Consider the following 13,350-nt stretch of genomic DNA (forward strand, 5'->3'; position numbering starts at 1 on the left):
GGATGTACAATTAAACTTTACTCAAGTACAGCAAAAAATAAAAAGAACATGCGCCCCCTAGTGTGAAAACAGAAGAACGCTGCTTATTTGGTTTTTGATTTTTCTGTGTTGGTTTTGAGTCAGTAAAACATAATAATCACCGTTTATTTGTTATTTTGATTTGAATAACCAAGGACAGAACAAACTAACGAAGCGTAGACTATTGTCATGCACTGTTGACCTTTGGATGAGCTTTGTGTCTATATTTCATCTCTTTTCAGAACCTTCACTGACTTTTCTTCATAAAAACCCAAATGTGAACTTGTCCTGCTGTTAGTAAGTGTTAGTGTCATTCATCATATTCTATGTTGACCATTCTATAACCATGTGAACTTTAACACTGCTGAACAAATGTTTCTGCAACAGAACAGGAAGTGAACAGTTTCACAAGGACTGTATGAAACAGGAAGTAGTTATTTTTATTTCTCAAGTGATGCTCGAATTCCTGACTTAAGGCCAAAAGTTGATTGAGTGACCAGGACTGTTCTGAGGAAGGCAGAGGAAATGCTAGGGGAGGAGTCAACTATAGACATAGACAGATATAGTCGTATCACTTTGACTCCATCTTTTATGTTTTTCTGCCTAGTAGACAGTATATATACTATAGTATATAGTAGACAGTATATATACTATAGTATATAGTAGACAGTATATATACTATAGTATATAGTAGACAGTATATATACTATAGTATATAGTAGACAGTATATATACTATAGTATATAGTAGACAGTATATATATACTATAGTATATAGTACAGTATACTATAGTATATAGTAGACAGTACATACTATAGTATATAGTAGACAGTATATACTATAGTATATAGTAGACAGTACATACTATAGTATATAGTAGACAGTATATACTATAGTATATAGTCGACAGTATATACTATAGTATATAGTAGACAGTACATACTATAGTATATAGTAGACAGTACATACTATAGTATATAGTCGACAGTATATATACTATAGTATATAGTCGACAGTATATATACTATAGTATATAGTAGACAGTACATACTATAGTATATAGTAGACAGTATATATACGATAGTATATAGTAAACAGTATATACTATAGTACATAGTAGACAGTACATACTATAGTATATAGTAGACAGTATATACTATAGTATATAGTAGACAGTACATACTATAGTATATAGTAGACAGTATATACTATAGTATATAGTCGACAGTATATATACTATAGTATATAGTAGACAGTACATACTATAGTATATAGTAGACAGTACATACTATAGTATATAGTCGACAGTATATATACTATAGTATATAGTAGACAGTACATACTATAGTATATAGTAGACAGTATATACTAAAGTATATAGTAGACAGTACATACTATAGTATACAGTAGACAGTACATACTATAGTATATAGTAGACAGTATATACTATAGTATATAGTAGACAGTACATACTATAGTATATAGTAGACAGTACATACTATAGTATATAGTAGACAGTACATACTATAGTATATAGTAGACAGTATATACTATAGTATATAGTAGACAGTACATACTATAGTATATAGTAGACAGTATATACTATAGTATATAGTCGACAGTATATATACTATAGTATATAGTAGACAGTACATACTATAGTATATAGTAGACAATATATACTATAGTATATAGTAGACAGTACATACTATAGTATATAGTAGACAGTACATACTATAGTATATAGTAGACAGTACATACTATAGTATATAGTAGACAGTACATACTATAGTATATAGTAGACAGTATATACTATAGTATATAGTAGACAGTATATACTCATTGAGTGTGTAATGTGTAGTGTGTAATGTGTAGTGTGTAGTGTGCAGTGTGTAGTGTTTAATGTGTAATGTGTAGTGTGTAGTGTGTAGTGTGTATGTGAAGTGCGTAGTGTGTATGTGAAGTGTGTAGTGTTGTGTGTATGTGTAGTGTGTAGTGTGTAATGTGTAATGTGTAATGTGTAGTGTGTATGTGAAGTGTGTAGTGTATATGTGTAGTGTGTAATGTGTAGTGTGTAGTGTGTAATGTGTAATGTGTAGTGTGTAATGTGTAGTGTGTAGTGTGTAGTGTGTAATGTGTAATGTGTAGTGTGTAGTGTGTAGTGTGTATGTTAAGTGTGTAGTGTGTATGTGTAGTGTGTAGTGTGTAATGTGTAGTGTGTAGTGTGTAATGTGTAGTGTGTGTGAATGTGTAGTGTGTAGTGTGTAGTGTGTATGCGTAGTGTGTAGTGTGTAATGTGTAATGTGTAATGTGTAGTGTGTAATGTGTAGTGTGTAGTGTAGTGTGTATGTGTAGTGTGTATGTGAAGTGTGTATGTGAAGTGTGTAGTGTTGTGTGTATGTGTAGTGTGTAATGTGTAGTGTGTAGTGTGTAGTGTGTAGTGTGTAGTGTGTAGTGTGTGTGAATGTGTAGTGTGTAGTGTGTAATGTGTAGTGTGTGTAATGTGTAGTGTGTGTAATGTGTAGTGTGTAAGGTGTAGTGTGTAGTGTGTATGTTAAGTGTGTAGTGTGTAATGTGTAGTGTGTGTAATGTGTAGTGTGTGTAAATGTGTAGTGTGTAAGGTGTAGTGTGTAGTGTGTAGTGTGTATGTTAAGTGTGTAGTGTGTATGTGTAGTGTGTGTGAATGTGTAGCGTGTATGTGTAGTGTGTAGTGTGTAGTGTGTGTGAATGTGTAGCGTGTATGTGTAGTGTGTAGTGTGTAGTGTGTAGTGTGCAGTGTGTAGTGTGTAGTGTGTATGTGTAGTGTGTATGTGTAGTGTGTATGTGAAGTGTGTAGTGTGTATGTGAAGTGTGTAGTGTGTATGTGTAGTGTGTAATGTGTAGTGTGTATGTGTAGTGTGTAGTGTGTAGTGTGTAATGTGTAGTGTGTAGTGTGTAATGTGTAGTGTGTATGTGAAGTGTGTAGTGTGTAATGTGTAATGTGTAGTGTGTAGTGTGTAATGTGTAGTGTGTATGTGTAGTGTGTAGTGTGCATGTGTAGTGTGTATGTGAAGTGTGTAGTGTGTAATGTGTAGTGTGTAGTGTGTAGTGTGTAGTGTGTAGTGTGTAGTGTGTATGTGTAGTGTGTATGTGTAATGTGTAGTGTGTAGTGTGTAATGTGTAGTGTGTGTGAATGTGTAGTGTGTAGTGTGTAGTGTGTATGCGTAGTGTGTAGTGTGTAATGTGTAATGTGTAATGTGTAATGTGTAGTGTGTAATGTGTAGTGTGTAGTGTAGTGTGTATGTGTAGTGTGTAGTGTGTAGTGTGTGTGTGATGTGTAGTGTGTAATGTGTGTATGTGTAGTGTGTATGTGTGTATGTGTGTAATGTGTAGTGTGTAATGTGTAGTGTGTAGTGTGTAGTGTGTAGTGTGTATGTGTAGTGTGTAGTGTGTCGTGTGTCGTGTGTAGTGTGTAGTGTGTCGTGTGTCGTGTGTAGTGTGTATGTGAAGTGTGTAGTGTGTAGTGTGTATGTGAAGTGTGTAGTGTGTATGTGTAGTGTGTAGTGTGTAGTGTGTATGTGTAGTGTGTAGTGTGTCGTGTGTAATGTGTAGTGTGTAGTGTGTAGTGTGTATGTGTAGTGTGTAGTGTGTAGTGTATAGTGTGTAGTGTGTATGTGTAGTGTGTATGTGTAATGTGTAGTGTGTAGTGTGTAGTGTGTATGTGAAGTGTGTATGTGTAGTGTATAGTGTGTAGTGTGTATGTGTAGTGTGTATGTGAAGTGTGTAGTGTGTAATGTGTAGTGTGTATGTGAAGTGTGTAGTGTGTAATGTGTAGTGTGTAGTGTGTATGTGTAGTGTGTATGTGTAGTGTGTATGTGTAGTGTGTATGTGTAGTGTGTAGTGTGTGGTGTGTGGTGTGTGGTGTGTAGTGTGTAGTGTGTAGTGTGTAATGTGTAGTGTGTATGTGTAGTGTGTATGTGTAGTGTGTAGTGTGTAGTGTGTAGTGTGTAGTGTGTAGTGTGTAGTGTGTAGTGTGTAGTGTGTAGTGTGTAGTGTGTAATGTGTATGTGTATGTGTATGTGTATGTGTAGTGTGTAGTGTGTAGTGTGTAGTGTGTAGTGTGTGTGTGTAATGTGTAGTGTGTAGTGTGTAGTGTGTAGTGTATGTGTGTATGTGTAATGTGTAGTGTGTAGTGTGTAGTGTGTAGTGTGTAGTGTGTAATGTGTAGTGTGTAGTGTGATGTGTGATGTGTGTAGTGTGTAGTGTGTAGTGTGTAGGTGTAGTGTGTAGTGTGTAGGTGTAGTGTATAATGTGTAGTGTGTATGTGTAGTGTGTAGTGTGTAGGTGTAGTGTGTAGGTGTAGTGTATAATGTGTAGTGTGTATGTGTAGTGTGTAGTGTGTAGTGTGTAGGTGTAGTGTGTAGTGTGTAGGTGTAGTGTATAATGTGTAGTGTGTATGTGTAGTGTGTAGTGTGTAGTGTGTAGGTGTAGTGTGTAGTGTGTAGGTGTAGTGTATAATGTGTAGTGTGTATGTGTAGTGTGTAGTGTGTAGTGTGTATGTGATGTGTGTAGTGTGTAGGTGTAGTGTATAATGTGTAGTGTGTATGTGATGTGTGTAGTGTGTAGTGTGTATGTGATGTGTGTAGTGTGTAGGTGTAGTGTATAATGTGTAGTGTGTATGTGTAGTGTGTAGTGTGTAGGTGTAGTGTATAATGTGTAGTGTGTAGTGTGTAGGTGTAGTGTATAATGTGTAGTGTGTATGTGTAGTGTGTAGTGTGTAGGTGTAGTGTATAATGTGTAGTGTGTATGTGTAGTGTGTAGTGTGTAGGTGTAGTGTATAATGTGTAGTGTGTAGTGTGTAGTGTGTAGGTGTAGTGTATAATGTGTAGTGTGTAGTGTGTATGTGATGTGTGTAGTGTGTAGTGTGTAGTGTGTATGTGATGTGTGTAGTGTGTAGTGTGTATGTGATGTGTGTAGTGTGTAGTGTGTATGTGATGTGTGTAGTGTGTAGGTGTAGTGTATAATGTGTAGTGTGTATGTGTAGTGTGTAGTGTGTAGGTGTAGTGTATAATGTGTAGTGTGTAGTGTGTAGTGTGTAGGTGTAGTGTATAATGTGTAGTGTGTAGTGTGTAGTGTGTATGTGATGTGTGTAGTGTGTAGGTGTAGTGTATAATGTGTAGTGTGTAGTGTGTAGTGTGTAGTGTGTAGGTGTAGTGTATAATGTGTAGTGTGTAGTGCGTATGTGTAGTGTGTAGTGTGTATGTGTAGTGTGTAGTGTGTAGTGTGTAGTGTGTAGTGTGTATGTGTAGTGTGTAGTGTGTAGTGTGTAGTGGGACATTCAGCATCAGATCCAGGCTCATGTGTTATTTTCTGGTATTGTAGCTACTGTAGCTCAGGCAGGAACTCTTCAAAGTGTTTATATATTCATTTAGAACTCACTAATGTTAGCTCAGGTGTGTAGCTTGTGCTAATAAAGCTAGCAAACATAGCTTTTAATTAGCATAGCATAGTCTGTGTGTGAATGACGTCCACCTGTTTCCTGCTGATTACCTTATCTACGCTCTCGTCATGTGTGTGAGGATGTGTGACAAGGAAATACACAAAATAACTAGAAAAATACCCATAATGTCAAAAAATAGACTAAAATACCAGAAAACACAAAACTTTTCCTCCAAAAAAATCAATAAAATGACTTCTACACACAATTACCTTAGATACCCATAATGACAATGAAATAACAAAAGAGATGTTTGTAAAAGTAGAAAGTTTTTTATAAAGTTTGGCTCTTTTTGCAAAAGCAAAATAATAAGAAAAAGTTTTACGTTTAAAAATAAATATTCATTTATTTTATTTATGATTTATTCATCTTATGAGAAAACAAAACTAGGATTTCCCAAATGCCCTTTTTTCACCTATAGCCTCTTAAAACTAAAAACCATAAACACATTTGTCAAAATATAAACTTATTTTATTACCTACAGGACTGAGCTTTTCATGTATTTTTAATACAATAAAATGGTGGTTTGCACGTCCGCCGCACAGCAAGAAGGTCCTGGTTCAAGCCCTGGGGTGGACTTGAGTCCTTTCTGTGTGGTTTGCATGTTCTCCCCGTGCTGCGTGGGTTTCCTCCGGGTACTCCGGCTTCCTCCCACAATCCAAAAACATGACTGTAAGGTTGATTGAGTCTCTAAATTGCCCATAGGAGTGAATGAGTGAGTGAATGGTTGTCTGTGTCTGTGTTGCCCTGTGATGGACTGGCGCCCTGTTCAGGGTGTACCCCCGCCCAGCGCCCTATGAGAGCCGGAGATTGGCACCGGCAGACCCCCGCGACCCTGATAAATGGGAATAAGCGGGTATGAAGATAGATGGATATTTCAATAATCTTGTTTTACACTGTCCTTATCTCATTCATTATATAGAAAAACAAAAAAAATCCCTTTTTGCCTTTTTAAAAAATATACTTTTTTATTTTCCAAATGAATGAATTTAAACCAAATCCAACAATTTTGCCTAAAATTGGATTTATAAAAAAAAAAATATTAATCAAAAATGAAATAAAAACTAAGGAAGGAAATATAAAATATATGATGAATAATGAAATATATCATTTTTAAAATAATTTGATTTAATTAACATGAATAAAACCTGAGGCAACAGGTGAATCTCATACCTTAAGGTGCAGCTGTGCGGTGCGTTCAGGGACTCCTTGGTGGGTGTAAAACTCAGCCTCCTGCTCAGGTTTTATACTCTGATGGTTCCAGTGAAACCAGTGACCCTGACCACGCCCCAGGCCTCACTGTAAACTGGAAAGCACAGGAAACTTATATAATGATTAGGAGACGTTCACAGCTGCTCTTTTTTAAACGCTGTTTCATAACAAAAGGTTAACGGCTTCTCATCATCATTAACCCCTTAATGACCTCTTCATTGGATCACAGACTTTCTGCATCACAGTGACATCAGCGGCTCCTCAGTGGGGCTGTTATTGTAACACAACTGTGTGTCTGTGTGACACTCTATTGCAGTGGTTCCCAAACAGGGGTACACGTTACCCCTGGCGGTACTTCAATTAATTTCAAAATAATCGGGAAATGTTCCTCGTTCCTTTCGAGTTATTTTTTTTGTGACAAATTCACCACAAAATATCAGTAATAATGTTTAATATTATTCAATGAAACAGGATTATTTTATGCTGTAGAGGCTTATCACACTTCTGACAATAGGAAACAACATTTAGCTACATTTAGCAAAGAATACCGTATTTACTTATTATTGAAGTAATCACATAAAAGTTGCATTGGTATTTTAAAAAATAATAATAAATCGACTTGAAATTCCACACTTTGTTTTGAATTTGTAAATGAAGCCTTAGGGAACCATTGTTAGAGACACATTTAGGAGTTTGGTAGAGCACGCCGTTACATATATGAAAATGCATTAACAACTAGAATATTTGTGTTTCCTGAAGAAAATGAAAGTGAGGATGCGTCGCATTGCATTAGTTTAGCATTAACTAGCATTAGCTATAGCTTAACGTTAGCATTCGTCTAGCATTAGCATGAGCTATAGCTATACAAACAAAAACTTGTGGTGCGTGCACACACAAACACTGGTGGTGCATGCACACACACACACAAACACTTGTACACGCACACACAAACAGTGGTCCGCACCCACACACACACACACAAAAACTTGTGGTGCATGCACACACAAACACTGGTGGTGGATGCACACACACACACAAACACTTGTACACGCACACACAAACAGTGGTCCGCACCCACACACACACAAAAACTTGTGGTGCATGCACGCACAAACACTGGTGGTGGATGCACACACACACACAAACACTTGTACACGCACACACAAACAGTGGTCCGCACCCACACACACACAAAAACTTGTGGTGCATGCACGCACACACAAACACTTGTACACGCACACACAAACAGTGGTGGTGCATGCACACACACACAAACACTTGTACACGCACACACAAACAGTGGTCCGCACCCATACACACACACACACACACACACAAACACTTGTGCGCACACACACAAAAACTTGTGCACGCACGCACACACATATCTGTGCAGGTGAATCAAACAGCTCTGCGTCACGGTCAGAAACCATAAATCCCACGACGCAATGAATCGATAATAAAATATGTTGCCAACGTTTTTAATTGTTGATTTTTATTGATTTGTTGTTGCAGCCTTAATTATGATGTGTTTTTAAGTGTGCAGTAGTAGGGGGTACATGGCTTCAGGTTAAATGTCTGAAGGGGTACAGGACTGGGAAGAGGTCGGGAACCACTGGACTATACAGTAGTAATGAAGTAGCCACAGTTTCAGAAAGGTTGGAGACCCCTGCACTAAAGGGTCCGTACTCCTCCTGAGGTCAGAGGACCAGCGGGGGGTCCCCCTGACTTCAGTCAGAGTAGGGTACACACTCAGCTCCAGCACTGTGTTACTGTTTCACTATCACTGCCTACACCCAACACACAAATCTGAACTTTATACACACAGACAATAATACGTGACTCAAACCATATAAAGATACGTGTGTGTACAAATATACAAAGGGTGGGACCATGTTTAGCAATATTTTCCAACTGAAGGAGTCCTAGTCAATGTCCAAAGGTGTGGATTTATGACAGAAATATCACATCTCACATCTGGGCTGTGACCACTCTTCTATCACAGATGTTTTTGCCTGTGTTTATTAATTAATGTATTAGTTAATTGCCTGTAAACAGTAACGAAAAGACTAATGCACATGTTTTATTTAATTTTCAGTAAATATCTGAAGCAGGATAAAGAACAAATGAATAGATTTTGGGGATGATCTGGACTTTGCAGATTTAAAGTGTGAACAATGAGGATTCTTTATCCAGATAACTGCAAACATCTGGAAAAGAAGAAATTTAGAAATAGAAGGAGGTTTGGTCTCATTTCTTACATTCTTATTGAGTGGAAAAGTTACACAGAAGTACAGCCTAACATTTTCCATTATTGTGGAAAACTAATGATATGTTAAGTTTTCATTTATTCAGACAATTTTTTACAGGAAAAGTACTTTTATCAGTTCTCATTATTCATGTTAATGAACTAAATTTGCTATATATATATATATATACACACACACACACACACACACACACATACACACATATATATTAACACACACACACACACATATATATATATATAATGCAAATAACAGACTTTAAATCAAATCTGACAATCTTAATGTTTTAGTTAAGTTATTATTTTTAATATATTTATATATATATATTATATAATGTAAGTAATGTATGTAATATATATATGTATGTATATGTATATATATATACACACATATATATACACAGTACATATACATACACACATATAAATACACAAATATAAAGCAAATAACAGACTTTAAATCAAATCTGACACTCTTAATGTTTTAATTAGTTATATTATTTTTAATATATATTATATGAATATAATATAAAATTATATAATGTAAGTAATGTATGTAAATACCTTATATAAAACAAAACAATATTCATCAGAATGATGTTCCATTGTAGTTCTATTCATATTTAATGTTTAGCTTTTTTAAACGTACTTCTTATTTCTCCCACAATGTGTATTAAGTATGCAAAATATGATATTTTGTAGTTTTTTGTTTGATATGTATTTAAGACACTTTGATAAGAATTACTGCAGATTGTTAAAATCACTTTTTATTAAAAATAAGAAATATGAAAAATCATAAAAACTTTTTTTCTTTGTGTTTTTTTAATTCCTATTCAACACACTTTGATATAATGACTAATGTTAACATAGGCTACAAAGTTTCTTTTTTTTTTTTTTTTTACATTTTCAGCTGGTGATGTATGGAAACGTATTGCATTCACTTGAAAAAAATAATCCGTTTTTTCTGAATAATTTATTTGCTTTGTTTTTTTTAGTCCTTTTCTGGTTTTTAAAGTAATTTTTTCCTGTTTTTCATACTAATTATTTCTGTTTTTCAGAGTAATTTTTACCTGTTTTTCAAAGTAATCTTTTTAATTTTTTGAAGCAATTTTTTCTGTTTTCCATGCTAATTTGTTTTTCTCAATTATCAAGATACTTGCGGCGAGAACATCCATACTATGGATTACAATGCCTCAGAAAAAAAAATTGAATTGATTTATTTTTCCCTAAAAAAAACAGAAAAAAAATTTGTACAAAAAACGTGAAATATAGAATTTCCACAAAAGCAAAAAACTGACTTTTCCCACAAGTTAATGCAACAGGCTTCTGTAGTGGTGTGAGTTAAAGTCCACTAAAAACATGCTGATATTTTCCAACAATTTCCAAAATACAGTAACATGACCTCTGTCTGTCGTCCCAGCCCTAATACATACATAAACACATAGATAAATATAGCCAATGATTTTATGAGTGACGTGTGGAAACTCACCGTGAAAAGCTGAGTCTGAGGACGTGAGGAGGAAAACAGAGAAAGTGAAAGTATCTGGAAAGGTGTGACATTAGGAGGGGTCGTTACTCACTTCCTTCCTCACATTAATGTGAGACTTGTCAGAACAAAACCAAAAGCATTCCTGAGATGAATTAACTCTTTATCTTCTCTTTCCAGAACTTTTCTACAGACAAACTTCAAAGATGGTTTTCAGAAAAGTTTTACATCAGTGTTTACTAGGCACACGTGCTGCAGTGTGTGTGTGTGTGTGTGTGTGTGTGTTACAGAGCTGCAATATTGAACAGCTGAACTCCGCCCACTTTGTGCTGCAACAACAACTGTTATGACGTGTGCACACGGTCACCACCAGGGGGCAGCACAGGAGCGTTCACATACACAGGGACAGAGACGTTTACTCATGAATGTAGAGACAACAATTATTAACCAATCAGATTGAGCCTTGAACAGAGGTTGAAACATTGAATCCTTCAATCTGTGAACTTTATTCATTCTATTATTAGTCATATTTTATCATTCTTATTAGATTTATTTTATTCTATCGACCTTTATCATTTATTTATTTATCCATTTGGTTGTTTTTACATTGATATTTATTTCATTTTGATAGAATTCATTTATAATTACAATGTTATATGTTGTTCATTCATTCATATTTAAGCTATTCTTTCATTTAACATCATTCCTCAAGTTACTAAATGATCTAAAAAAACTACTAAATGATCCAAAAATCAGGCTGAATGTTTCACTCCAATAGAAAACTATGGGATGTTTACAGGCAGTGGGGCCGTGTGACATCATCAGTCATGTGATTTCAAGATTAAAGATTAAATCGGGCTTTCGCCTTTAATTGGCCATGTAATGTTAGTACATTATTGGAATTTGTCTTCTGCATTTAACCCATCCCTGAGGAGCAGTCGGCAGCCATTTTGCGGCGCCTGGGGAGCAGTTCGGGGTTAAGGGACTTGCTCAACATCCCACAGTGACGGCCCCGGTGAGGCTTGAACCGGCAACCCTCCGATTACAAGCCCAGCGTCCTTAACCACTAAGATGGAGGAACACAGGCTGTAAAACTGTAAAGTAGTCCCATTTAAAATAAATAAATAAATGAATATGGTGAATAATAATGTGTTTAGTTATGCCCTGTCCCAACACCCACTCTGCACTCTACGCTCCTCTACAAAGTGTGCACTTGTTAGAAGTGCATGTAAGGGTTTGAGTGCAAAAATTGCAGAATTGGGACAATGCGGTTTACGTCATCGACTTGCGCCTTTGCGTCATATCTGCGACATCCCAAATGGCAGGACCGATCGTTATTGTCACAATATTGCTACTGAAAATGCGACTAAAACTGCATCAAACAACCATTGTGAGGAGAAAGGACGGCAGGAGCAGAACGAGACGTAGACGCCGGACTGTCACTGTGAGTTTGTTCCAACGGTAATTTTATAAATTGTCCTGTTGTGGCCTGTATGTGGATGGAGAATACCTAAGTTAATTTTTCCCTTATCATTCTGATTTGAGGCCTTTTTGTGACAGACTCCACTGACATCTCTAGTGGTTTAAAGCTGAGAATCTTTCCGAATTGTTCTACTGTGATGGCCGGGCCACACAGAGGTAACAGCTCCTAAATCATTTGATGATTGCCACTGACATTATTCTCTGTCCCTTTAAGAACAGAGGTGGTGAGGGGCTGGCCTGGAGAGAGCTGGAGGCGGCCTTAAGTGGACCAGACCATTGCAGAGGGGGACTGAGGTTAAGGGGGCTGTGTTTGTCCCTTAGTTTTGGTTGTTTATCCCCTGTGTTTCTCCTTATTTATATTTGGTATGGTCCAAACTGTATTTAAGTTGACTCCTGTCTCATTTGAGGCAGTTGGTTTTGTGTTAGTTCTTGTTGCACATGCTACCTCTGTTCTTGGCCTGTGTTAGTCTGTGGCCAATAAAGCACCTTTTTTGGAAATGTAACGCTGTTGTCTCCTTGCCTCACTGCTTGGACCCTAACAATTGGTGGCAGTGGTGGAATCAGCCAGTGAGGACAAGGTTTTTTTTTCTCTCTTCATTGATCATTTTTTGGATCATACCTTCAATTTTTTTTTGGGAATGCCTGTGAGAGGAAGAGGACGACCCCGGAAAGAACCACATGGAGTAGTACAAAGAAAAGACTCTGAAGGAGAAATGGAGGAAAATAGAGATTCTGGAGAGGAGTGGAAGAAGAGGAGGAGGTTGAAGAGCAATACCTTCCATCTGCAGCTTCTGGTCAGGACTTTGATTTAACATACCTCCCACAAGAACAAAGAGGCCAGGTGAGCACACTTTGTAAAATGGATGTTTTTCAGCAAAACCCAGGAAGAACTGATATTGTTGAGCATGATATTGTACTCCAAGATTGTGCTACTGTTAAAAGACTCAGTTACAGGATTCCTGAGCGCCTGCGGATCTCGTTAAAGAAGGAGGTTGACCTAATGCTGTCCCTGGGGATCATTGAAGTTTCGAAAAGCGAGTGGTGTAACCCTGTGGTCCTGGTTCCAAAGAAGGATGGAACCATAAGGTTTTGCATAGACTTTAGGTACCTTAATTCTATATCACTCTTTGATTCCTATCCTACACCGAGGATTGATGACCTGCTTGAACGGCTTGGGAAGGCCAAATATCTGACAACTCTAGATCTCTCTAAAGGATATTGGCAGGTTCCCCTCACTGAGCGGTCCAGGAAATTGACCGCCTTCCGAACGCCATGGGGACTCTTCCAGTTCACGGTGATGCCCTTTGGATTACATGGTGCACCAGCAACCTTTCAGAGACTTATGGATCAGGTACTCAGGGAATTTTCAAGTTTTGCAGCAGCATATTTGGATGACATTGTCATTTA

The 13,350-nt window shown here is 36.9% G+C and overlaps 1 protein-coding gene across 4 annotated transcripts in view; it reads right to left on the reverse strand.

The window, feature by feature from the left end:
- The window catches only part of vwa11 (von Willebrand factor A domain containing 11), a 40,780-nt gene extending 30,028 nt beyond the window's left edge, over nucleotides 1–10,752 (reverse strand). The window contains exons 1-3 of one of the 4 annotated variants that reach the window (XM_028455636.1): nucleotides 10,556–10,752; nucleotides 10,465–10,479; nucleotides 6,668–6,800 (exon numbers count right to left, since the gene is read on the reverse strand). The gene's annotated coding sequence lies outside the window, so the exon portion shown is untranslated. Of the gene's footprint in view, nucleotides 1–6,667; nucleotides 6,801–10,464 lie in introns of all 4 variants that reach the window. The other 3 variants (XM_028455653.1, XM_028455644.1, XM_028455627.1) reach the window with 3 other exon arrangements.
- Nucleotides 10,753–13,350: the final 2,598 nt, after the last annotated feature.

Source organism: Gouania willdenowi, chromosome 1 (assembly GCF_900634775.1).
Source record: "Gouania willdenowi chromosome 1, fGouWil2.1, whole genome shotgun sequence".
NCBI lineage: Eukaryota > Metazoa > Chordata > Actinopteri > Blenniiformes > Gobiesocidae > Gouania > Gouania willdenowi.